Source organism: Phyllostomus hastatus, unplaced genomic scaffold (genome assembly GCF_019186645.2).
Source record: "Phyllostomus hastatus isolate PE091 unplaced genomic scaffold, TTU_PhHast_1.1 phas_contig_210, whole genome shotgun sequence".
NCBI lineage: Eukaryota > Metazoa > Chordata > Mammalia > Chiroptera > Phyllostomidae > Phyllostomus > Phyllostomus hastatus.
In genome coordinates, this window is record NW_025333737.1 from 11,356,691 (window position 1) to 11,384,268 (window position 27,578).

The window sequence follows — 27,578 nt, forward strand, 5'->3', positions numbered from 1 at the left end:
CCAAAGCTCTGCATCCCAACCGAAGGGCTCCAATGCCCGGCCCAGTCTCATCTGCAGCTTCAACCCATCTCTGGAACCCTGGGTGCCTGAAAACGGCCTCTAGTCAGTGGACCTCTTCCTCTCTCTCTCCCCCCCCCAATTGAATGTATTAGGGTGGCACTGGTTAATAAAATTATACAGGTGTCAGGTGTACAATTCTACAATACATCTCTGTATATCGCGTTGTGTGTGCACCACCCCAAGTTGTCTCTTCCATCACCACTTATGCCCCTTTCACCCTCCTCGACCTCCCCCACCCCATTCAGCGGCCCTCTTGACAACAGGGTGGAGGACAGCAGCATGCTGGGACAGTCTCCCTTCTTTCCTGGGACGGGCAGCTTCCACCAGGACAAAATTCGCCCGCTCGCACTGCGTCCGACCTCGGTCAGCCTTGTGATGCACACTGACTGCTAGTGCTGCCCCTAGGCGGCGCCCTTCCGACAGTCGAAGCGCAGCGACTGGAGGTTCGGTCCGCAGTGAGACACAGGCTCCCAAACTGACTCAGGCTTTCTGAGAAACACATACACTTTCAAAAATAGTAGGAAAAATAGCAGCCTGAATTGTTTATTCCCTATGAAACACATCAAAGATGGTTTGAAAAGGGAGCATGATGTGAAGACATATTCGTGCATAGGCCGAACTATATACCTGAGTTGTGGGTCCTTGGGCTGGGTCCGTGAACTGCTTCACAAAGTTGTATGTGAAAACCTCAGTTTGTAGTTTTGCTTTTTTCTGGAATGGATAACTACCAGGAACACTTGGTCTTAAGGAACAGGTTGAAATAATGCTACATTTCCCCAAGAATGTTTCCCTCCTGATGCTTAGGAAAAAGACATCTGAACTCAAACAAGTAGGTGAAACACTGTTACATCTGCCTTCGAGGAGATTCACAAGGTACATGAGTTTATGAAGACTCTGAGATATTTACCCTGGTGTGGCTCAGTGGATTGAGTGCGGGCCTGCAAACAGAAACATCACGGATTCGATTCCCAGTCAGGGCAAATGCATGGGTTGCAGGCCAGGTCCCCAGTGGGGGGCATGCAAGAAGCAATCACACATGGATGTTTCTCTCCCTCTCTTTCTCCTTCCCTTCACCTCTCTCTAAAAAAAAAACAAATAAAATCTTTAAAAAAAGAATCTGAGACATTTGATTGAAACGAAGGAACATTTTTTAACAAACTGAATGTACTTCAATCCATTTTCACACTGCCTTGGCCAAGGAGTACTCACATACAGGAACATCTAACTGGATCTTCAGGGACCAGCGCCCTAAGGAACAGATCGCAGGAAACTTGGCCCTTCAACAAATGGGTGTGCGAGATTTCTGTTACTGTTGATTTCCCAGAACCAAGAGAGACAGACTCAATAGGGGGGCGGTGCATGGTTGCTAAGTGACTGGGAAAACAACACTGAGGCTGGAGCACAGAGAGGAGAGACTGAACCAATAGGGCCTTGAGCTGCTGAGGGCCCATCTATATCATCTCCTTAAGCCTGGAGGGTAATAAGGATCCAACTTCCAGGAAATGACAGCGTGGCTCGTTGTTATGACAACAGCAACAACAAAACCATCTTCCCCATAAACCACTTAGGCAGTGAATCCACCCAGTGTTCTCTGAGGAGCTGGCTTCTAACGTGAGTACTGGAATATTCTGCCTCCACCAAATCTCGTGGAATTCTTGCTCTATGTCTCACTCTTGCAAAAATGATTAGATCTCTGTTTACTCTCTATAAAAAGAGACTGCAAGGACTGGGGTCACATGTAAAGGCCCCTCCAGCTCTAAGAGTTCCTAACGCTCCCAAACAGCAAAAAGGAAATCCATCATGCCCCCCCCTTTCGGATGCCTCCCTAGCATTTTAAATTTGCAAGGAACCTCTTTGTATGTTTTTCATACCAAACATAACTACCCGTTATTTCTGGGTTACTGTCCCAGGGCACTGCGCATTGTGGTTCGGGGGGAGGGGGAGGAGGAAGCGTGTGCCATAATTGTCTGGGGATTCGCAGATGGCTTTCTCTGACTGCAGCTTGCTGAGCATTAAGCAAACCTCCCCGGAGAAATGTGATTTGCTTTGCTTCCCAAGGGTAATAAATCACAGACAGGCCACATTTCCCCTTCCACCTGACCTTTGTCTCCCACAGAGAATTTCTCTGCGGCGACTCGGTTCTCTTCAGGAAGTTTTGTCCATGATAATGACCGAAGTTCCAGGGGAAAAGGTATTAAGCACCATGCCCTGAAAATCTGCTGTCCTGGTTCTGAGTTTCTCAAACACTTGCAGTCGCTCTGAAAGCCATCAGTGGCCCATGGGTGGAGACTTGTCCTATGCAGCTAGGGAGCAAGGGGGAATAAAAAGGCCAAGTTCAAAGATGTTACCTTGGACCCCCTATTGAAGAACATGCATTAGCATCTATAACTCTGTGAATCTTGTAAGATTCTGTATTCAAGGCCCTTGTGCACATTTCCGAAGGTGTCCCCGCCAATCTGATGGAGGCCCCACCTACCTCCAGGGACAAGTACAACCACAGATACTCACTCTAAAGGGTGGATGTGCTGGTTCACCTGACCATACCCCTGCCATTCTGGCCATCACTCGTCTTCTTCTAGTTCCTTCCTACGATTGTGGTGAAGAGAAAAGCCTCCAAGGAGTCAGACCTGAGTCGTTTGCTGTGCGTGGAGGCAAAGTTTGTTTTCCTCTCGAGAATCCTGAAGAAACCCCAGCGGTGGAACGCTTGAGGAGGCCCTCTGGCACAGGTCTCCCAAAGTGAATTGGCCATGTCATTCTCCCTAGAATTTCAGTTCTCCATGAGTTCCAGAAGGCTTTGTCTCACCCCCTGGGCTCTAAGCACAGAAACATGCGTAGTTCCTTTTCATCGAGGTATTCTCCTTCGAATGTGCATGTAACCCTTTGCTGGCATTGAGTATGAGGCAGGCATCCTAAAAGAGGAAAACTCTGGTCCAGGGATGGGGCGGGCAATACGCAGCCGGAAATGGAGAGTGTGGTAGTCGCTTGGCCTTTGGAGACCTGGAATTCACAACTCTCCCTTGAAAACCCCCTTCATCTTACAGGCCTCTCTGCCTTTTCTCCCCATCTTCATTCACCTCATTCTTTCCTAACATGAACTCTCAGCTCAGGCCCCAGGAAGCTAATTCTAGCAATAGCCAAGTGTAATATCAATGAATCCTTCTTTCCATTGGACACCTGTGGCCATTACGGAGCCCAGAAGTTTTTCTTAATTTCTGCCCTCCTTGGATTTAGCTATTTTGCTTTATCGACGTGCTTGAAATAGTAAAAGCATTTTCAGCAAGGAGAAACAGTGCCCTCCACAGGACACATCAGTCTCGGGCTTTTACAGGCAACCATTAACAAGCACGGCATTTTTTTTTAAATAGATTATTCATTCTTCTTTTACTTAAGCTTAATACAGCCAGTGACAAGCTTGGTGACTAGAATCACTTCTGCACACATTGTCAAGTATAAAAGGAGACAGGATGTCAAGAAAAAAATTTAAACAAGGTCTGACAAATAGAGAAAGGTCCAAAATGGAGCAAAAGAAGGGAATTGAAAGCAAAGGTACGTGGAATCCTCAGGTTCAAAACGAGAGGCAGACACACAAGTCCGTGCCCCGCATCTCCGATGGTCTGTCTGGGCCTCCCTCAGGCCTGCCTGGGGCTATGCTAACAACCACAGCCGTCAAATACACCATCACTTTTCAAAGTTTTAATCATTCTTTAAAACACTTCAAGTAACTGTTAATGGTAATATGTGTTGTGCATATCCTTTCAGTTGAGTAAAGTCAAAGGATCTCTTCGGTACTGAATGTGGTGCCCTCCTAAAATTCATCTGTTAACTCCTAGTGCCCAAGTAGGAGGTGGGAGCTTCCAGAGGTGATTATGTCGCCAGGGTGGAGCCAGCATGAGTGGGATTGGTGCCCTTCTGAGGGAGACCTCGGCCAGCGCCCTTGCCCCTCTGCTTTGTGAAGACACACAGCAAGAAGATGATGATCTGTGAATTGGGAAGAGGGGCCTTGCCACATGCTGAATGGTCTGATGCCTTGGTCTTGGATTTCCCAGCCTCCAGACTGTGAGAAATACATTTCTGGTGTTTATAAGCCACCCGGTCTGTGGTGGACTGTGATAGCAAACTCAGTGGTTCAGGACAGAAGTATCTCAGTAACGGACATGAAAGGAAGCCCTAAACCAACCCCTGTCTGCACAGCAGCAGCAGTTCAAATTACAGGCACATTAGCTATACGCACACTCTTTCCAATCGCCATCCTGGCTAGTCCTTCATCCAGGAAGGCATAGTTTCAGAAACATTGATTTCCACAGTATCTGTGGGTGTATGTGCATTAGTAATAATTTAAACACACTCATTACTACGGGCAGTCCAGAAAGCTATGAAGGCCATGCACACTGAAACCTATTAAACGGCATTATATGTCATCATCCTGGAAACCTGGGAGAATTTTAAGTAGCAGATCATCAAAATTCTCATCAACTAGACGACAATTCTACCCACGTGAAAAAAAAAGTAATGCACAGTTAAGTTTAGGAAAGACTGAAATATCTAGCGTATTGACTTGCTGACCTGCCAGAACAAAGCTCCATGGGCTGGGTGGTGCAACAGAAGGTTATTTGCTCACAATTCCCGACGCCAGGAATCCCAGACCAAGGTGTCGGGGCAACCGAGAGTTTACTCTCAGACCTGTTTCTGGGAACTTAGAGTTCTCTTCGAGGGGCCTTTCCCCTCCTTCTCTTTTTAGAAGGACACCAGTCCAGTTAAATTAGGACCCACCCTGATGACCTCATTTTAACTTAATCACCTCTTACAAGATCTTATCTCTGGGTACAGTCATGTGGTGGCGTCTGGGTTTGGACTTCAATGTAGGAATGCAACCGGGACACAACCAACTAATGGGCTAATGTGCCTCACCCAGTTGGTTCAAGGCCTTAAGAGCAAAAACCGAGGTTTCCTGGAGATGCAGAAATGTTGCCTCCAGATGGTCACTTTAACTCCTGCCTGAACTTGCAGCCTACCCATTTGGGACTGGTCAGATTCCACAACCTCACAAAGCCAGTTCCTTAAAATGAATCTCTTGATGGTATGCATATACACCCTGTTGGTTCTGTTTCTCTGGAGAACCCTGACCGATGCACTACCTTTTGCTAAAAGCAATTCAGGATGTCACAGAGGTATTCCGGGCCTTACTGTATTGCTTCGTGCAAAAGGAAACAAGCCCCACTCATTCCATCTCAGAGCTGCAAATCAGCCAAGTGGGGTCTGCAGCACTCACACTGAACTCCAGGTGGCGCCCGTGCTCTACTCAAAAGAGGTTTCCTGATGCAGGCCCCGCCTCACTGGCTTTTTAACTCGGACTTCTAGACAACGCAGTGACTCAGCAGTGCCAAGGAGGAAGCGTAAAATTTGGACAAAGGATACTGCCTACATGCCCCATGCACACAAGCTTGCCATCACAAAAATCACTTTTTGAGGCGTGCTTTCTTGGAAGTCCCGTGTCTTTGGTGGGATTTAGCATGCTCTGACCAAATTAGTCACTTGAGCAGTCTCAAAAAGCCCCCAATAAATAGGAACACCCCTGGGCTAATAGGAAAAGGGGCACTGTTGTGCTTGAAGGTTGTCTGGCCAATGTGTCGTGTTTCTGTCTGTGACCTAAAAGAGGTCACCTGTCCATTGTTCTAGGTTTTCTTTCTTTTCAAGTCTCCAGGGTTGGCTGGCTTAGGGAGGGGCGCACACAGGGCCTGACCCACCCGGACCCCGGGGTGGCAGCTGCCCACAGTCCTGGCGGAGCAGACTCTCCCTCTGTGCCTGTTCCGCAAACCCCTCTGTTAACCCTGCCCGTGGTCAAGACCCGACCCTGTCATTAGGCGGTGTACCCGACCACAAGCTCAAAACATTTGAACGGCATGGGCTTGTTGAGTCCTTGTAATATTTTGTAAGAAAATTGGAGAAGATTTTACTTTTTAAATTTCTACTTTGTTCATAGGAAGCAGAGCCAGCTATGCTGAGTGACCCTGAGAAGGTCACCCAGCGATTCAGAGTCAGAGTCAGGGGCACTTGGCCTTCGGTCAGGGGGGCGGCTCTTCTGAGTCTCTGCCACAAAAGCTCTCCCTCTCCCCCGCACCTCGCCCCCCTCCTCCCGCCACCACAACCATCATCCTTTCCTTGAACGTAGGCATTTGTTTGGCTCTTCTGTAGAGTATGCACATTCACATAAGGACACAAATCCATGTCGTGTTTCGGTAGCTTTAGCCATGTGCCCACGATGTTGTGTGGCTGGTGTGACCTAAAGTAAGGAGAAGCATCACCTACCTTTTTTACATTAGAACCTGACTGTTAGAATACACACACAGTCTCCTTCTTCGAGATACACGCTTCAGGACAGCAGATGAGAAGCCCTGAGAAATCCTGTCGAAAACAGTTTACTTCTATTTAACCACATATTTTTCAAACTTGCTTGAATGTACTTGACCTTTCCCCACAGGAGCCCCTGGAATATCATTTGGAAATGCTGGATAAAACTATCATCTCTTTGTGGGATGGGGTTGAGTGCGTAGGCAACAACCCCCACTTGCTATGCTGAGAAATTCCGGAGTTTACAGAGTTAGTCTTAGAGTTAGTCAGATTTTTGTGGTCTCCCAGGGCATCCCAAAGGTTGGCAAAAGCCAAGTCTCGTGGCAGCTTCCCAAGCCTGAGATCACGGCACAGAGAGTAGATGAAATAGTAGTTTCTCCCCCCTCTGACGGGCCTACTCCATCCCTCCCACATCACACAGGCAGCTCCACCCAAGGCCACCCAGGACCCCTCCCGCTGTCCCATCTGTGGCATCGGGGGACCTCCCACTCCCAGTCCCTTGGACGTGTTCTCCAGCCACCTCCAGTCCTTGGGAAGACAAATTGAAAGTCAACCTGATTACTGGGGTGTTCCTAAAAACTGCTTGGTTCTCCATCGCTCTCCAAACAAAAGCCATAGCCTAGGGCAGTCATTCATCTATATATATTGTTAAATTAATGTATATATAATGGTAAAATCCCTCCCAGCAATCCACCCTTCAGTCCTTTCATTTGTCCCAAAGAGTGGGCAGCTTTGCACCACAGCTGAAGTTTCTATGCCGCCCTGGGAGTCTTGCATACCCATGGGAGCTAGCAGGAGTCACATACTTAGTCTGAAGTCTTTCGGGGGCCAAAGACCTCATAGAAATGACCCTACATGATAGTGACATGTGGTTGAATGTAACTGCATGTGTTAGTTTTAAAACTCTGTAGAAGTTTCCTGAGTCATCTCAGAAAAACACATTGACTTAGAAGAAATAAAATTGCTGGGCAAGGGTGATGATCCCACGGTGGGACCATCAGTAAGACTTGTCTTCACTGTGTGGCTCCTGCGGACAGGTTTGTACGAGAATGTCAGGCGGTAAGAGGCAACACCTCTTACTGGGTGAATCTACCTTTCAGAAACCATCCCACAGAACTCATCTGTTCAGTCAGTTCAACAGACACACATTCATTGGTTATTAACTGGGCCAACCCCCCGTGCTGCAGAAAAACTAAATTCCATGGGACTCGAGCCCTGTGCTACGGAAGGTTAGTCAGAGCCAAGGATGCCCATCAAAGATGTAGGTGCTGCTCTTGCAAAAGCATGCTTGGCCCAATATTTCTCTAAGTTGGGTTAAAAGTCACAACTTTTTAGCTTAGTGGCTGAGAGCACAGCCTCCAGCATCAGAGATTCTCATTCAAGACCCAGTTCTACTATGGACTAGCTGCGTGACTGCAAGCAAGTGATTTAGCCTCTTGAAGTTTTGTTTTCCACATCCACAGAATGGAAATAATTACAGCCCTTATCTCAAACTTGTCATGAAGGTTAAAGGAGACAATGCATCCAAAGCACTGTGTGCAAGACCTAACAGACAGTGAGCTCTCAATAGAAAGTAGCATTTACTATTCATCTTCTTTTTCCCCATCCCAGGACATGAAAAAGCATAGCCACATCCTAAGCTATCTCTGCATCCCCAGTCTCCACATGAAACCATTTCCCAGCCCAGTCCATTTCAGAGAACCAGATGGTTCCATTCTCAGCCAGCCTCCAGAGTAATCATGACATTGGAATGCTTGGCTGAAGGAGAAAAACTGCAAAAGGAGTGTTAAAAGAATGAGATTGAGATCTATCCCAAATACCTTTAAAAGGCCAGTGGGAGACCCTTGGCTGGGGTGGCTCAGTTGGTTGGAGCATCATCCCATGCACTGAAAGGTCACTGGTTCTATTCCCAGTCAGGGCACATGCTTGGGTTGCAGGGTCGAACTCCAGTTAGGGCACATGCAGGAGGCAACCAGTCCATGTTTCTCTTTCACATCTCTCTCTCTCTCTCTCTCTCTCTCTCTCTCTCTCTCTCTCTCTCTCTCTCTCTCTCAAATGAGAATAAAAAATAAACCTTTAAAAATAATAATAAAATAAAAGCTAGTTGGAAAGTACGAGACTCTTCTGGTCCATGTTTTCATCCACATATCCCTGCACAGATCCGTGTGGTGGTGGTGTTTACTCTCCCAGGGGTCACGTGCTTTGACTATTGCAAATCCCTGAGCTCCCCTGGGCAGCTGTGGAGTCTCTACACCATCGGTCCCTCAACAGCCCTTCTCCAGGGATCCTGCACAGACACTCTTGGGATCGCCATCTATGAAGCTCACGTGCAGACTCTCCAGCTATTCCAAGGCTGCAATACATGGGCTTTGTCTTCCTTGGCCCTTGCTATCCATGGAACGTGCCTGGTGTTCCTCCCACAGTGAAGACAGGGTAGGGTGTTTTCTTCTGGTTGTGCTCCCTTAGCAGAGAAAACGGCACCTCCCCACCCCCAGCATGAGGCTGGTTCCAAAGCCATTATCCCCATCTCACACATATATCTTGGCCATCAAATTAAAAGTACTGTCATCAAAATGAATCACAGTTAACCCACTACTATATATTTAATGTTCAGGGCATTGTGGTTACAAAGCCTCATAGAAGCGAGGTAGGATCTTCAGATATAAGAACTTAAGCGCAGGAGCCCTTGGCACAGGGTGCTGAACCAGAGTCCTGATCTGCGTAACACTGACTGACATGTGTGCAATGCTCTGACGTCATCACTGTCCAGAGCCCTGTAGAAATGATGGCTTTTCTTCTTTCTGCAGACCACTGTGCAGAAGGAGTCGTACATCTCCCTGGGCCTCCCTCCGGAGCAGGGAAATGCCCCATTTCCATGTGTATGGCCATCTGTCCCCCTCCTCTGGTCCTCTGTACTGTGTAGGAGGTCTGCTCAGGTTCCTCAAAGAGCCAACCTGCACCAAGACCCCTCTGAGTGAGTCTTGTACAACCACAGTTACAACCATGTTAGACGCTGTGACTGAAAGGTCTTGGGGTTTTAGGGCCATGCTGATGTAACATGCAAAGGCTATGGCAAGGGCAGATTTGGTCTCTAGCCTGCTCCCCAGTCACTGTGGCCATTTCTGACCTAAGCAGTGGAACTAAGGACATGTGAGGTGAGAGAGAAGGAAATACCATCCTCAAATGAGTCCACAAGTGCCCAGACACAGGCAGTTGGCAGTAGGGTTCTATCTGCTCTGCAAAACACTAAGACCTTAGTGATTACCTCCTGAGCTTTGCCCTCACTAAAGAGCTCAAACAGCAGATCCTGGAAGCAGACGGGACCCATTCTTCCATTGCGATGCCTAAATAGAAGATACCCCGGGCAGGAGTGAGTACCATCGGGTAGAGAAAAAGAAATCCAAAGTCAATACAACCAATACAAAAATATCTCGAAGAGTCCATTCTGGGAAAGAAGGAAAAAAGAAGTTCTTAAGTGCACAATTATGTTTTATAACACAATTACTTCTTAGGTGTTGAAAACTCACTCTGGGAAAAAATTACTTTCGTGCTAAAAGGGTCAGGGGGCAGCCTGGGATCTGGGTAGGATATCCATCCTGAGTTTTCCCCTCTCCACCTCCCACCACACTTCTAGGAGGGACTCTAATCTTACAGCCCTTTTCAGCTAAGGATCCTGCCGGGAATTAAACCCAATGCCCTAAAACACCTATTGTATGGAATGAATTAACTCCTTTCTTTTGCAGCTAGAGTGGTCCTAACTCTATACTGTCCTACCCTTGGGAGAATGGAGAACACAGTCACTCAGATCATTTTCTGCAGGGATTAATGCTTTCAGGGAACCCAGGTTGAAAAACGTCTGCCCATAGGAGACTAGATTTTGTCTCTTAACAAGGATAGCTTGTTTTAAGCCACCCAGTTGGGGGCAATTTGTTATGGCAGACCTAGGAAACTAATCCAGTAGTGTTTTCCTATTTTTTAATGTAAATATATTAAAACATTAGTTAGATAATATTCCTCTATTTTTGTGTTTTGAGGCTAGCATAAAATCTTTCACTTTCAAAATTTTATTTTCTCATTGTCTGTCAGTACGACATGGAAATAACACTTGATTTTCCAAACCAACCTTATAGCCAGCAACCTTGCCAAATTTACTTATTGATTAAAATTGTTTACTTATAGATTGTTTTGAATTTTCTACCTACTCATAAATTGTATGTGCATGTGGCTTCTTCAAATAATAATGGTTTTATTTATTCTTTTCCAATTTTTAGAGGTTTTTTTATACCTGCTTTACTGCACTGACCTTCGGTAGAAGTAAGCATCTTGGTCTCATTTTCAATCTCGGGTGGAAACACTCATTCATTCACCATTGAAGAGGATGCTCTAGGCCCTTTATAGATAAATCTTATCAGGTTAGTTTCTGCTGTTTCCTAGTTTGTGGGGAGTTCTCAACAACTAAGGATTGACTTTTATCAGATGTTTACTCTGCATTGGTTCAGATGACCGTATGTTTTTGCTCTTTATTCTGTTATCATGATTTCCATGATTTAATTACCAAATTTCGAAACAGATTTGCATCCCTCAATGCAAATGCGTGTGACATGCTATCCTTATGCATCACTGGATTTAATTTACTGATACGTGCTTTAAATTTTTTACATCTGTTTGCAGGAGAAGATTGGCTGTAATTTTCCCCTCTTGTCTTAGTCAAGTTTAAGTATCATGGCTTCATAAAATGAAAGCTGATGAATCATCTCAGACTTCTTAAAATCTAAAGTGTTTCCTCTTGTATTTTCAGGAAGAGATTTGTATAGAATTGGTGTTAATTCTTCTTTAGACATTGGTACTAATCTTCAGCAAAATAAGCTAGAATTGAAAATTTCTTTTTATGGAGTTTTAAAAATACAAATTAAACTCCTTTAATAGTTATAGGGCTATTCAAATGATCTACTTTATATTTTGTGGTAGCTTGTGTCTTCTGAGGAACTGGTCCATTTCATGTAAGTTGTCAAATTTAGTCAGGTAAAGTTGTTTGTAATGTCCTCTTACTAGCCTTTTGATGTCTGCAGTCTGCAGTGATATCCCCTGTTTAACTTCTGGTATTGATAATTCGTGGTTTTTAAATCACTTGTTTTTTCCTGTATGTCTTGATAAAGATTTGTCCATTTTATTGATCTTTCCAAAGAACCTGATTTTTGTTTTATTTTTACCTATTTTTGGATTGTGCCTTATTAAGACAATCCCCTTAGGGAAGGTCTTCTGGAGACAAACTCTCTCATTTTCTTTCATCTGAATGCGTCTTGCTTTTCCTTTCTTTCCTGAAGGGTTTTTCCACCGGGTGTAGGACTGCGGGTTCCCAACTCTTCTCTTCCAGCACACGGGAACAATTATGCCTTTTCCTTTTGGCCTCTGTGGTTTTCAATAAGAAATTGTAGTTAAGGTGTTATATCCTTCTTGCTGCTTTCAAGATTTTTTCCTGTCTTTACTTTTCTGGAGTTTTATGGCTATCCATCCTGGCATAGGTTTCTGTGGTGTGGATTTCTCGGGAGGGGGAGGGGGCTGGCTGTGGCCCACAGGCCACTGCCTGGATGACTGTGATGCCTCATAAAACTGCAGGCTGGTGGCACCAGAGAAACTGGAAATAGGGAATTTTTAAAATTTGAAATCGCATTATTTTTAAGTCTGTCCATAAATTCTACTTTTTTTTTTCACTAAAGCACTGGATAAAAATGAAAACAAAAAGAAAAAAATTATCTTCCAGGTGCCACAGACCATGGGATGTATTTGTTAGCCCTTAAATGTGGTTCTCTTCACAATTGTAAAATATCCTTCTTTTTTCATTTCATGCTCTTTACCTTGGCTTTAACTTTGCTGGGCACTAAGATGAGGATCATACTTCCTTTGAACTTACATTTGCCTGGCGTGCCTTCACCCATTCCTTATGTTCAATTGCTCCCTGGTACTTTGATTTTTATTTTTAAAACATTTTATTTATTTATTTTCAGAGAGGGGAAGGGAGGAAGAAAGAAAGGGAGAGAAACAATTAATGTGCGGTTGCCTCTTGTGCACCCCCTACTGGGGACCTGGCCTGCAACCCAGGCATGTTCTCTGATTGGGAATCGAACCAGCGACCCTTTGCTTCAGTCTGGCACTCAGTCCCCTGAGCCACACCAGCCAGGGCCCAGTTGCTTTATTATAAATATGTCTCTTGTCTCAGCTTACATTGGATTTTGCTTTAAAATTCTGATATTTAGGCCACTTATAATTATTGACATGCTAGATATGACTGATCTTCATTTGTTCCCTCTGTGATGAGTGTCTGCGCTTTAACACGTGTCTTCTGAGGCAAAGAACCAGCTACAGAGGAGTCACATCCCAGCAGGGGTTTAAAATAAGCGTCTGATCAAGATGACTACATCAGTAGGGTTTAATATGCTTCATACCACTGGGATATATAACTTTTGGTATTCTGAACATTTCAAAGATCGTTCTCATTTATTTATAGTTACATCATAGATTCCTCTGAACTAAAACCATTAAAGGGGGAAAAACAGTTATTCTTCCCCTCCTCCCTTTCCCCCCAGTGTCTGAAAGAACACAAAGCCAGTTAGGGCGGAGGGTGTTTACGCTTCCCACACGCCTCCTGGCACCCCCACATTCCTCAGCTGCTGGCTGTCAAGCAGCTGGCCCTCGCTGAAGTGAGAGCTGGAGCATGTGACACTGGGGACCCACTCGGCTGCCCAGAGCTGGTGGAAAAAGCTGCTCTGCTTTTGCACTCCTGCAGCTTGAGCCGCCAAAGGCAGAGAAAATTACCTGCTTATTGCATGCCTTCTGCATCTTGGTCCTAAATGGGGGAGATGAAGAGGGAGAGCCGTGTCATCTGTCCTTGTCCTGTATCACGGGCCCGAATTCACTTCCTTCCGCCCTGTGCCCCCTATGTCCCGTATTTAGACGGAGAGGGGCTGGAGTAAAGGGCCAGCGGCTGCCAGGAAAGACTGAGAAGGGGTGGAACGCGGGGCATCTGGGATAATGGACTCCCCAGCTGAACTGCCAGGCACCTGGGGTGGAAAGAAGCATCACCTCTCCTTCCACTGGAGCCGAACGGCTCAGGAGGGTCGGGTCACCCTGAGTCCAGCCAGCCTGTGCTGGCAAGGACCTGAGGCTGTGTCTTCTCAGCCTCGAAGGCCAGCCGCATGGTGGACAGCACAGCCCAGGGAGGCAGCGAGCCCAGTGACTGGACTCTCCACTCAGTCCCCCAGTAAGTTCCCCTAGAATCTTCGCTCCAACATGAAGTCCGTGATTCAAGTTTTAGTTTTTCCAAAGCCCTTTCCTGAGCCCTAAGATGTGTAATTTGATGAGCAGAATATGGGATTTGAAGTCAGCAGACTTGGATTTAAGAATTGTTTCAAGAGTAGTTACTCTGTGTGACCTTGAATAGTGCTCTTAAGAATGAAGTGAGGTAGGCATACAGTATCTACCGCACCACTGTGTTAGTCAGGCTTCTCCGGAGAAAGGGCACCCGCAGGATGCATGCGCGCACACCCACGTAAAGGGAAAGAGATTGGTTTATTTGAAGGAATTAGTTCACGCACTCCTGTTGACTTGACGAATCCAAAATCTGGTGGGGGAGGGCGGCATGCTGGAGACTCAGGAAAGAGTTGCAGTTCCGGTCCAGAGGCCACCTGCTGGTGAACCAGAAGAAGGCAACGTTACTCATGAAGTCCAGAAGCAGTCTGCTGGGAGAATTTTCTCCTGCTCCAAGAAGGTCAGCCTTTCGTTCTACTCAGGCCTTCATATGATTGGCTGAGGCCCACCCACATGATGGAGGACACTCTGCTTCACTTTTCCACCAATTTAAATGTACATTTCACCCCAAAACACTCTCCCAGGAACATCCAGAGCAGTGATTGACCAAATATCTTGGCAGCATGGCCCAGCCAAGCTGATACATAAAATTAACCATCACAACCACCAACACACACTCGTGATCTAATAAACATAATTTCCTCCCCATCATGGTCCTGACTCTTAAACCATTAACACCTGCTTCTCACAACTGTCTTTTCCTTTTGCTGCGCCCTGGCCCTCGGTCACGGAAAGACTGTGTCCTGCCGAGTGAAGATCCCGTCCCAGAGGGCGTGCTCGTGGAACCTTCCGCACGTGTCTCCCGTTGCTCTCCGCTGCTCTCCCGGCAATGCCCTGTCGCTTCCCGCGGCCTCGCTCCCTGCCTCTGCTGGTCTTGGCACCCAGTCCACATCTGCTCACACTCGAGGCCCCCTGTCTCTCCCTCCATGGCCTTTATCCCGAGAAAGAGCGAAGACTGAATTTAATGTTTTCTTGTCGATCACCCACTTCAAATATTTCTGAGTTTTGTTTCTCTTATAATTGGCTTCCTGGTCTTTGTTATTGAAAAACAGAACAAAGGGCATCTCATCCAGGTTCCTGTTGCCCTGATTCTCCCCTTTTTAGCCAAGTCAGTGGAGTTGATTTTGCAAAGCTTTTCAGGCACTTAAAAAAAAAATGTGGAGTAAATGGAGATTAGCTCTATGTCATCTGTTGCCTACTGACCAATGAACAGATAAAAAGGATCTGAGCAGAGGAAAAAAATGCTTCTCAAAACTAGAAACGTGAAAGGATTGGTGTGTGCAAATCAATTGATCTCTAAGACATAAATGTGTAAGACATACATGTGACGGCCATATTTACAAGCTATGGGCCTGGAGAAGGATCATTTCTTGAGTGCCCTGTTATACAGAGCCCTGCAGTGGTGGCCAGGAAGGCACTTTAAAGCTAAAGAAGGCACAGAAACACAGACACAATGGAGCATGAGAAAATTTGGAGAATACCTTCAGCTACCAAGCAGTGAATAACAAAAACGGTGCAGAGAGTGCCAAGGACCACGAGACTGGTAAACTGTCAGGAGGACGTCAGGGGGACCGCATCCTCTTCTCTAGGCCCCTCGTTCCTCTCAACCATAAATTCCCACATCAAATTCCTCCTCAATGCTTAAAGATCTCCCGAAGCACTCCGACCCACAGGCCATCACGTCCTTCTCCAAACCCTTGGAGAAGTGTGTTGTCTTAAATTTCATCTGGCGCTGGGCTGGGCTGTCTGATCAACTTTATTTTGCTATTGATTAGCTTTTCCACCCTTGTATATCTTTCCCACCCTTGTATAGCTTTCCCACCCTTGGATGGGAACATCCTTAAGGGTTGTATACACGACTTACTTCTCCATGTCCCTCTGAGAATGTGATGCAGTGACTGAAATGATCACTCAACAAATAGGAGTTGATTCATGGTGTGTCTGTCATATTTCACCCACAGGGAAAGGCCAGGGAGCCTCTACCTGGTCACTCAGCAAAAATAATAATAACAGTAATCGTATTAACAGCTAATAGTTACTGAGTGATTATTCTTCCATGCTAAGTTATGCTTGAACCCATTTAATACTTAGTAACAGATTTATGAAATAAACACTTTCATTATCCCCATTTTGCAGATGAAGAAACCAAGGCACAATGACTCCTAGTTCTACAGCCAGTAAGTGACAGAGACAGTTTTTGAACCCAAATTAACTGGCTCTAGATCCAGGACTCAACTGCCATATATGCAGAAATAATGTTTTTAAAGCCCTAAAAATTGAACAGATGTGTTTAAACCCGTTCAGGAACTATTTAAGAACTATTCTGTGTGCCTGGCCCATGGAAATATACAATTTAATGTGCCCAGTGTGAATAACTTGGATGGACCTCTGCTGCATAATATACGGGAGTAACATCTCCATTGTCTACTTGTAGACCTTAAGATTTTTCCCAACCTAGTCTAGAGCCCTCCTCACTGTCTTTCTTTCTACACTGGACAATTCATGAAACCTCGAACACTTTCCACATTTCCCAGGTTTTGAAACTCATCCAAACCCTCCTACTGCAGGGTGGCTCCTCTGCTCCGGAACTATCTGTCCAAGGTGTGCTCAACTTTCAAGACCCAACTTTGATCTGCCCTATCCAAGAACTTGACCCACTCTCTTTCTTTCCTAACCAGAATCTATCTCCCTCTCCCCACAAGAGACATAATAATGTCACCACTGATGACTGGCAGTCAGATAAGCTCTCTAGCATTGAAGAGAAAGGCATGGGGTTAGGGCTGGTAAGCTGGTTCACATACGAGGTCTGTACAGAAAAAGTCCAGCCATTGTTAATATAACAAGAATGGTTTGCATGACATTGTTGTAACCTGGCAGCCAAGGAGAGTGGCCAGGAATGTGCATGTGTGAACAATGACAACTTCACTGTACTAGTCAGTGGGGGTGGTAGATGCTGTTGCGTGAGCATGTGTACTGTGTGGTTGTCGCATTCAAAATGACTGAGCAAATAGAGCAATGAATCTGTATCAAATTTTGCATTAAGCTTGAACATTCCTCCATGGAAACGATTCAGATGATTCAGAAGGCCTCAGCTATGGGCAACTGGTGATTGGCAGCTTTGTCATGACAACACACCCACTCATGTATCACGTCTCTGCAGGGGGTTTTGGCAAAACATCAAATGACCCAGGTGACTCGGCCCTACTATAGCCCAGATTTGGCACCCTGCAACTTCTGGCTTTTCCCAAAACTGAAATTACCTTTGAAAGGGAAGAGATTTCAGAACATCTATGTGATCCAGGAAAATATGATGGGGCAGCTGATGGTGATTGGGAGAACTGTGTGAGGTCCCAAGGTGCCTACTTTGAAGGGGACTGAGGTGTCATTGTCTTATGCACAATGTTTCTTGTATCTTGTATCTTTAATAAATGTCTCTATTTTTCATTTTACATGGCTGGACACATTCTGGACAGACCTCATACATACCAACCACTACCTATGTTTCAGCTGAAATGAAGCGGCAACTTCTTACATATACACACCCATGTGGCATGGGGGGAGCAGGGTATGGGCACCAGAAGAAAAAAGTTGAAAACTACCAAGTTTCACACTCATAAATAATGTTACATAAATTATGAAGTGTTATTATAAAAATCACTCTAAAGTCACTCAAATTTACTTTTAAAAAAACAAGTCATCCCCTTCAGTACCTTATTACTAGTAAGAAATTACTGATGACACATTTCACAGCTAATTGGACCCATGAGAGGGTGTTAACAGCAAGTCAGAGAAGTGCCGTATTAATGCATCCCCTGGCTTGAAAGGCTCCGGAAGGCACCAGCTATGTCTTATTTATTTAAAGAGCCTCAGTTGGTGCTCCAGGCATGGGAGGAACTTGTTACCTATAAGTGGCATTGACCTGGACTGCCTTGGCCAGACTCGATGGAAGGTTTGGCCAGACTAGCTCCCATAGTAGCAGAGAGGGCATGTGGAGAAATTGGGGACTTGGTAAGCCAGCAGCTACTGCACCCCCTGGGGGCATGAAGGCCTGTAAGTAGACACTCTTAGATAATAGTTGAGAAGAGGCCCAACCCCAGCCTTCAAAGAGGGTGTATGGGAGACAAGACCGACAAATATGTAATCAACATAAACACAAAGAGAAAAAGACAGTAATTCCCAGAGTATGTTGAGGGGGAAGAATGAATGGGTAAGGTGGGAGAAACGAACCACAAGATCACTGGTGAGAGAACAGACTGCGTGTTATGTCTCTGGCTGACCCAGTCATTAGTAGCCAGAAAAGAAAACCCAGAAAGCAGTCAGATGGGCCTCAACGTGCACAGAGTCCACCGTTAGGGGACCAGAGGGCCCTGCTCTTGATTCCTGAGAGCTCACTTTGGAATGTGGGGCTGTCGGTATCCACCCAGCCCACTGTGCAAAGTGACCTACCCTCTCTGGGGACATGGACTTGTCTCTTCCTCCGTGGCTCTCTGCAGAGTGTTTGTGTGGTTACCTACTGTTCATGGAAGGGAAGACAGCTCTACACGGGATATATTTTAGCTGTGGATGGCCATCCATCCCTTGATCTCCTTGCTCCCACCTCGGTGGAGAAACCATTGCACAGAATGGGGGCCGGGGGGCTCAGCTGGGCTGTTGCTGCTTCAGAATGCCGCTGCAGGTCCCTCTCAGAGAGAGATGCGCAACAACAATGGAAGCTTAGGAGAGACCATGCCGGCCTCCCTCCAAGTTACGTTAAGTGGTGATTAGGTGGAAAATGAACTTTTCTACTAATAGGCTATCTTCCCTGTAACCATTCATACTCACTATTTTCACATAAATCTCAGGAAAGATCATGTCACACAATTCTTACCACCTTCCTCCTGCAATGTCACCTTAATGGACTGGGAAATCAGGAGGCTTCCCCTCCTATGTCTGACTGTCCTAAGAGTTGTCAGATGATGCATCTGGGCAACAACTGGAAAACCTGTTCTTAAAGAATGAAGCCATTTCATTGAGCAGCTTTGCAAATAGTTGCCTACCTGCTTGGGGGAAAAAATTAAGGGGCTGGTAGAAAAGTAGGGCTGCATATTATCCCCCAAGGAGCTAAGGTTGTTATTTATTAAATAATTTCGTGAGCTAATTATCTTTTTGGCATTTACTTACAAGCTCATAATTTCTATATTGTGCTATATCTGTCCTTATGAATATCACACTATAGACTAAATGTTTGTGTTCCCCTGAAATTCATATCTTAACCTCCAATGGGATGGCGCTTGGAGGTGGGGGCCTTTGGGAGATGATTAGGCCAAGAGGATAGAGCCCTCATGAATGGGACTAGTGCCCTTATGAAAGAGATCCCGGAGGGCTCCTTGTCCCCACAGCCATGTGGGGACATGGCAAAAAGAGGGCAGTCTACGATCTGAGACAGGTCTTCACCAGACACCAAATCTGCCAGCACCTTGATCTGGGACTTCCCAGCCTCCGTAACTCTGAGAAATAGTGTTTTTAAGTCATCCAGTCTAGGCTATTCTGGCATAGAAGCACAAAAGGCCTGAGACAAGCAATCTCTCCTACCATACATTTGTTACTTTTTGATGAGAAACTATGGGATAGAATGAAAGCATCCCCAATGGTTAGGTAAATCCCTGGGCTCCTAACCTGGACCACCAGTAACCAGGTACACCGTGGTACCCAAGTCTTATTATGTCTCTGGACTTCAGTGTCTCCTACTTCTAGAATGGAGATAAGTGCAGTTCTTCCTACAGAGCTGTTGAAGAGGTCACACGGGAAAACGCCCATGAATGTCTTCTGCGAAGGAGGTGTACTGATGTTAATTACAGTACTGTTCATCATGATTGCAGGGGACTGGCCACCAGGTCTGAGAGGTCATTAAAATCTAAATCTAGGCATCAGCAGAATCCCACTGCTTACATCAAGTTTTCATAGTGCAGCATTTGACTATTTAGCTTTGAGCCTCAGAAATGTACTTCGGTCAAACTGATAAGGACTGAAAGATTCCTGGGTGATCTATATGCTATGAATGTTCTTAGTGATAAGTATGTCCCACTGTGTCAAAGTAGCTAACATTTTCTTCATTCTTCCTTAAGGAATAGGGTGAGTTTCAACCCACCTGCACGTTCATTTTTCCTCCTGACATCATGTGAGGTTAGCACTTTTTCTTACATGCGGAATGAGCTCAGATCGGCCTGATTCAGAAAGAATAAGAACATTCATTACATCTGACTAGATGACAGCAAACCTATAACATTCTCCCCCTTCCATATGACTGAGGCAGCCTGCGTGATCCGTCTACTTCTTTTATTTCACTCTGGAGCTAATAAAATCAGCTCAATGGCAATTCTATTAGCCAAAGATAGTTCAAAATAATGGCAGTAAATCTGCAGGAGCACTGAAGCTTCCAGAGCTTGCGTGAGCCGTCTAAGAGAACCCGGATCCATTACTCTCTGCTCTCCGGATGCACTGCTGAGTGTGTGAAGCACTTAGAACATGGTCTGAAACATAGGAAGCATCGTGTGTGTGGTCGTTTTTTCTGGGATTGATGTGGAGTCGGGGCATACTAGCCTGTCATATGTTTCTTACTAAAGCTCTTGACCCCTTGATCACCTTGGGTAAAGTGGGGGCCCAATAACCATCCCACCAAACAATTTTCAGGGCCCGACTCCACCCCCTGGGGAACTCTGACTTCCTTCAAAGCCCTTCCGGAGAGGGCTGGGGGTCCACAAACAGTGCCTCCTGGTGGCCCTTATGAAGGACTTAGTTTTGGGCCTCCCATGCCTAGAGCTACCTCAGGAACTCTCCTGGTCTCCAAGACACCCTTCGATCCTAGGGTAAATGCAGCATCTATCATGGCAGATACAGTAGTTATCATTTGCCAGATTAGGGCCTATCCACACTAGGTTCCCCATGGGAGACAGCACAGCACACAGAGCCGAGCTTTCAGAATCAGACAGACCCAGAATCAAACCCAGGCACAGCCACCTACTAACTTTGTGACATTAAGTAAGTTGCTTGACCTTTCTGAGCTTCATGTTCCTTGTAAATAATAGTACCTATTCAGAAACCAAAGATTTTTATATCATTTATCAAATACTTATGCATAATTTACTAAGTGCTTAACAAATATCAACTTATTTAATTCTAACAAGCCCTTGATGTAGGTACTATGATTATCTTCATTTTATAAATGAGGCCATCAAACAGAGAGGTCAAGTAAACTATTCGAGGTCACACAGCTACCGAGTGGCAGAAGTACAATTCAAACCCAGGCATTATGGCCACTAAGTTCTTGTTCTTAGCCCTCATCCTATCTAATCTTCATAGTCAAACAAGAAAGTATTTGTGTGCACTTTGTTTTGATGGAAATTTTCAAACACATCTAAGTAGCGAGAATCCCTTCTCTCCAGCACTCAGCTTAAATAAGCAGCAACATTCCATTGTTCTAAACAAAGAAGTTTTTCATTTGTATTTTCCTTAAATTGCAATAAAACATACTTTGTTGTTCTTTTTGATCTTGTTTAAGTCATGGGCTAAATTTAGGTAATTTCCTCTGGTTGCCTTGCACAGTCATAAAAACAAGACACGGGTCCTTACTTCTGTGCAGTGCTTTTATGACGATATTTTGTATGTTACTTTGACTTTGTTATTTCATTGAACTTTTCAGGAACCTTTTGAGACAGGCAGTAAGATTGCTGTGATCCCCATTTCTCAAAATGGTCACATGAAGCCCAGGGAGCTTAAGGAACTTTCCCCAGTCACACTCCTAGTAGGTGAACGAGTCTACCAGAAACACTTTGATTTTTAAAGTTCTCAATGGACTTATTCTCCGGGCATCAATATGGAGCAGAAAAAATAGAGGGCTCTGGAATTCAGTAGGCCTCAGCACAAATGTCATTCCTCTCACATACGATCTTATTCAGGTAACTCTGCTCCTTCAACTCCTCGTCATTAAAATGGACAAGTAATACTTATACCACAGGTTTATGACAATGATTACATTTTAAATTACTGTGATCTATTCTGTAAAATATTAAGTATAAATATACATTTACATAATGTGTATAATCTAACACACGTGCCTGTGATAAACATGCATGTGTGCATGCATGTGTGTGCGTGCATATGTGTGGTCAATACATACCATGACAGCCGCGTGGCAGATGCTCATGAGACATCACGTCCCTGTCTCCCCTTCTAGAGGGGATCAATCTGAAGAAAAGCTTCCAAACCTTTTCAGCATCAAGATATTGACCAAAGTCCCTGGATGCTGTTCTTCTTTCCCAAATTTCTCACTTCTCTAGGGGCGCAGTTGCCCCATCACACTGAGTATGCCCCAGTTTTACCAGTCACATTCTCCCCCTCTTTGGAAGGTCTGACCGAAATCTCCACGATGTCACTTGCACCCTGTTTCCTCCTGAAGGCTGCAGGAGGGATTGTGTCTCCTGTTCTGAGAAGAATCATTTGTCTGTGGTCACTGAAGAAGAGGACACCCCACATCATGTGCCCCCCAGTGGGCCTTCTCTAAGTCAAATAAACACACTCAGGGCTTCGCATTCTCCTGCCATGATTCTCAGTAGAGCTTGTTAAGGACTTCACAGATGATTCGTTTTTAGTTCAAGTCTATCACACTCCAACCGTGAAGGGACATTTTGTCTTTGGAGACAGGAAACGTCATTCCCTCCATATTTCCCTCTTCATTTTTGCACTTAAACTCTCCTGAATCAGTAAAACCACCAAGTGACTTTTAAAGAAGACATTCCAGAGAAGCAGTTCTTTTTACTTGTTCCATTCCATAACGAAACTTCCCTGCTTTGCACTGGATGGCGCCCGGCCCAGTGCAGGTTGGCACGCGCTGTGTTGTTGTGGAAGCCCTGGATGAATGAATGACATCATCTGAGCACGTAATGAAGTCCATGAATTACTACTCTTTCAAGAAAATCGTTGTGGTTCTCTCCCATACATATGTGAAGTAATGTCAATTAGAGCTCATAGTTGTTTTCAAGTAGTTATCATTTGGAAACTTGTTTTAATGAAGAGGAAGTAATAATATTTAATGGGCATATTAATCATCTTATACAAATAGATATTTCTAAGTACAAGAAAAACATGCTATTTTAGTTTAAGTTCCTGTGTCTCTCTCACACACCTTCTCTCTCTTTATACATAAAGAGTACGAAGGCAAACATCAGCCTTTCTCCACCTATATACTTACAACGTCTGAGTTAGGAAATTAAATGAAGTCATCTTGTGTCTAATTTAACACGTTGTGTTGAAGTTGGAATCCATCTCCGTACTGAGACAGGAGGACCAAGTGGTCACGAGCTTGCACAGGCAGCACCAGCAGCTTGGCGGGGAGCGCCACCTTGCCGAATTCACGAACCCAAACAGATGCAGCTCAGCTGCTTCTCTCCCAGAGCAAGTACTGCTCCTAAAGCCTCTTCTCGAGTGTCCGTCTTCAGTCTCGTGCAGTTTGCAGCGCCCCAGAGATCACCCTTCCAGCATTCTTCTGTCCATTCCTCCTGAAGTGTGAAGGAAGGCTGCAGTGTGACGAAGCTCCCACCAGGGTCCCTCCACTGATGCACTGTCTTTGGAAGAGAAAGGAATATGGCAAGACATCATTCAAGACAAGCATGGCCCCAAGGCATGAGAGTGAACTGTGGGGGCGGAGAACAGGGGGGCCCTCTAAGGGTGGTCTCCAATGCTGGAATAGTGAATTTATAATCAAGAAACCAAAATTCTAGGTCTGCTTCTATCATTAACTGAAGTCTTCCTTCTCTGTATTTAAAAAAGAAAAAAAATTCTTCAAACTCAGGGTTTTAAAGGACCTCAAATATCATCCAGTCTGACTCAGAGGGAATCACCACTTCCTAGAGCAATTAAGGCTCCTCGGGAGAAAGGCTTTTGTTGTAATAGTCTGACGCAGATGGTTCAAGATGAAGTAAGTCAGGCCTGCCCTCGCTGTCCTGTCACGGTTGGCAGCCCCGGGCTCTGCGTCCGAGGGGCCCGTCCTGACTGGACTTCTGGCCGAAAAACTGAGATTCTGGATGGGAGGGTTTCTCGCATGCATACTCAGTCTCTATGTGACAATGCATTAATTTAGGTTCTGCTGCATATAGCATGAAAATAGGCGTAGTCGATGTGTTTTTAAAGTGTAGTTTGTTACACAGAAGTAATACATGTTTATTTTAGAAAATCTAGAAAATTCAAACAGTACAAGGGATTTTGTATAAGGAAGATATAAATACCCACAGTCCAGGAAATTCTATGTATCTCCTTTGCCTGTAGATAATACTTACACAACATGAAATGATCTTGCATTTATTGTTCTGTGCCCTTTTTCACTCAGTAACATATGACCAGCATCTTTCTACTTGTCATCCTTTCAAACCAAAGACAAGGAAATTTTGATACAGGGATATTAGCTAATATTTATCAAATACCTAATTTTTGTTTTTCTACGTCCTTTAACTCAATTAGTTTGTTTAACCTTCACAATAACCCCATGAGGCAGGTACAACTATAACCCCTATTTTGTACATGAAGGAAACCAAGGTGCAAAAAGGTTATGTAACTTACCCACAGTTACTCGGATGGAAAGTGTTAGCACCATGCGGTCTGGCAACAGAGCCACACTGGTGACCACTGCCCTGCAGTGACGGCACACGTGCCCTCTTTTCTGAGTCCCAGTCTTTCCTTTTGTACAGTTTTAGAGAAAGGGACAGAGAGACAGGGTGAGCCAGGGAGAAGGGAGAGAGAGGAGACCCATGATGGAAAACAGAGAAAGGGTGTAAAGAGGCAATGTAGAAAAAATAACTAACATTGTGAAGAAGTAAAACACTGGATTGAGCTCCATGAAATTCCATTTTTGTGAGTCAAAAGTAGTCGAACACTGGTAAACTCATGGGGCTCGATTTATTAAATTCCACCACCAGAGACGTTCCTCGCTGCTCGCTCAGTAATCATTCAGGAACGATGTATTTAAACCTCATCAGCCTTGGGGATTGGGTTGAATTATTAAGCAAGGAATCAAAATAATGAGAGTTAAAAGCCCCTCAGGGGGAAATCTATAGTCTTTATTTGATGGCCAGGCGAATTGTACTTACATAAGGGGTGGGTATCAGTACTTGGTATAGAAGGTCCCTTTAATTTAATCTTGGTGGTGGTTTTTAAAGTGCAGTAGCATTAATATCAGCTAAGAACCTCTTTGAAAGGCAGACTCCCATTTATATCCCAGGATCAAGGTGTGGTGGGCCCAAGATCTATATGTAACAAGCCCTCCTGGAGACTGGGTGCACCCCAGTTTGAGAACCATGATCTGAGTAAGACAAAAGATTGGGCAGCGGTGAGAACGGCGCATTGTAACTTAACCAAATGCTTCTCCTGGTTCTCGCTGTACTCAGGGGCATTTTATATTCCTCTCCACCACCTGTATCTGTGTTTGGGCTGACAAGTGACCAATAAACAGCACCCTGGACTCTGGAGAAACCGGTGGGTTTATCCACGTGTGGGATATTTTCAACTAGAACATGCCCTGGAGCTCGGGCGAGTTTGCCTGGGGAAAAAAAGGAAGTCACCAGAGTTGAGTGTCTTGGTAGGACTATCACAGAAATAGAATATATAACTCCCAAAGGTGCAGAGAGAGGGAATAAGAACATTAAAGAAAATTTACTTCACTAAAGGAAGTTAGGAATAAGGGACGGGGCAAAGAAAAAAGTATAATAAATAGAAAAAGTAATATGTCAGACATGGGTCCAAATAGCTCTTAGTCAGGATAAAGATAGATAGCCATATACTAGAAAAATACTGATCAAAATAAAGATGTTATAGTCATATAAATGTCAAATAAAATAGACTTTAAAGGAAAAAATATTATTTAGGCTCAAGAAAGTTTATCCCATAATAAACTAGAAAAGCATAACAAACCAGAGACGATAAATACCAGCAACAGAGCCTCAAAACAGTGGGTTGGGCTGTGTGAAGTTGTCAACACTTGACTGACCTACAAATACGGTCATTTCATGCAGAGTAAAAGTCAATAGATTTATGAAAACTTAAACTTCTGAAAGTGTGGTTTTAACATTCATCTGTTACAAGCTGATTGATCAAGTGATCAAATAATTCATAATTATGTTGGGGAATGTGTTTTGCTATTATGAACATCATGATTAAGACACTTCACAAAACCCACATATTTGGAATTCTTATCTCGGCTCTTCAATAATCCACACTCTTTTCAGGAAACATTTCAAAACCTGAGCACAGACTAGGCCACAAAGGACATCTCAATAAATATCAAACAATTGATAAAACATGCGGACTATATTCTTTGACCACAATATATGAAAATAAAAACTCAACCCCCCCAAAAAAAGCCCAAAATATTTTTGTGTATTTGGAAACTAAAAATGGTTCCAAAGCATTCATCAGTCAAAGAGGACGTCATGATAGAAATGAGAAATAATGTCAAGATGGTTTATCATGATCTGATTTTTCCCATATTATTCAGCCGGTGTGATTTAACATCTGGTAATGCCAGTAAAGCTGATATCATGGACATCAGGAACCCCCAAAAAGCCTAGCTTTTAGTGGGGAAAAAACTGCAGTCTAATTAATTACTCTCTTCACCTATTTGTCCATAGAATTTTGTGCCTGGATGTCATTCAGTGTTTCCTCCATTTTACTCCCCAGGGCTCCTCTTCACCATTGAAAACCCACAGGCGCTTGACCCCCAGGGCTGAGAAACTTCCCCTGTGGCCCAAAGGCGCCATCACCCACCTGCACACTCCGGACTGCTGAGGGCACGCCCCTGGGAATATTTGAAGAGGTGGCCGAATGTCATCTCAAAATATCACCTGCTTTTGTTTCCCACAGGAGGTTCCGCAACCTGTAATCTCACATCTAGGCTGACCCTGGTAGGCAGTCCTGTTGAACTAGGCATCTCCCCACCCATGGAGAGGAGCAGACCTGAGCGTGTCCCTTTAGAGTTCCGAGGAAATGGGACGAGCAACTGTTCAGAACAGCATCTGCTCTCAGGCGAGAGCCGCACACATTTGAGCAGGGGAATGTGTGTTGCTTCACTGCTCACTCCCAGTCCAAGTCAAACACGTCCTTAAAATGCCACGTGTGTTAGACGCACAGGGGGAAAACGTGCAGAAGTAAGCAAAGCCAAAACCCCTTCTGCAAGACTTCAGTTAGAAAGACCTAGGAATTCCATCTGCAACATTCTTCCAGGCACATCATAATGTCAACATCCCAAAGGAGTCTGGAGCCCCAGATCGGGGTCTGGGATCCCAGACAAAGGATGAAGGGACAGGCCCACGAATCTTGGGATTTTGTGTAAGGGCACAAAGGCCAAGTCGTAGGACACAAAGAGTGAAATCCAGTCAAGGCTGTTGAGTCTGAACGCCATCCAAGAATGTCCCATTTCACTAATTGGAAGTTCTGCCAAGTAAGAAAAACCTTGATGCCGTGGGACAACGTCAGGTAATCGGCTCGCCTCTCTTTTCCTTTATGTGACTGGGACAAGGTCTGAGTGTCAGCAGCACGGTCTTTCTTAGGCAGAGGGTTGGACCAAACTGTCAGCCACTATTTTAATAACATCGATAAGGAAATTATTACCAAAAACAAGGGTACATGTCCTTGCCATAGGGGAGAGGGGATATGGATATTTTTCTTTCTGCACTAATTTCCTTTTATGTCATCATATTAAAAATAATCTAATGATTAAAAGTAATGATTGTATTAGATTGGATTCATTCACCACCCCCTAATTTGCTAGTGGCTCGGAGGTG

General features: G+C 44.8%; 1 protein-coding gene across 1 annotated transcript in view; it reads left to right on the top strand.

Annotated features, from left to right (window-relative positions):
• The first annotated feature begins 1,572 nt into the window (after positions 1–1,572).
• The window catches only part of LOC123816638, a 45,772-nt gene continuing 19,766 nt past the window's right edge, over positions 1,573–27,578 (top strand). The window contains exon 1 of the mRNA XM_045835653.1: positions 1,573–1,671. The gene's annotated coding sequence lies outside the window, so the exon portion shown is untranslated. The remainder of the gene's footprint in view (positions 1,672–27,578) is intronic.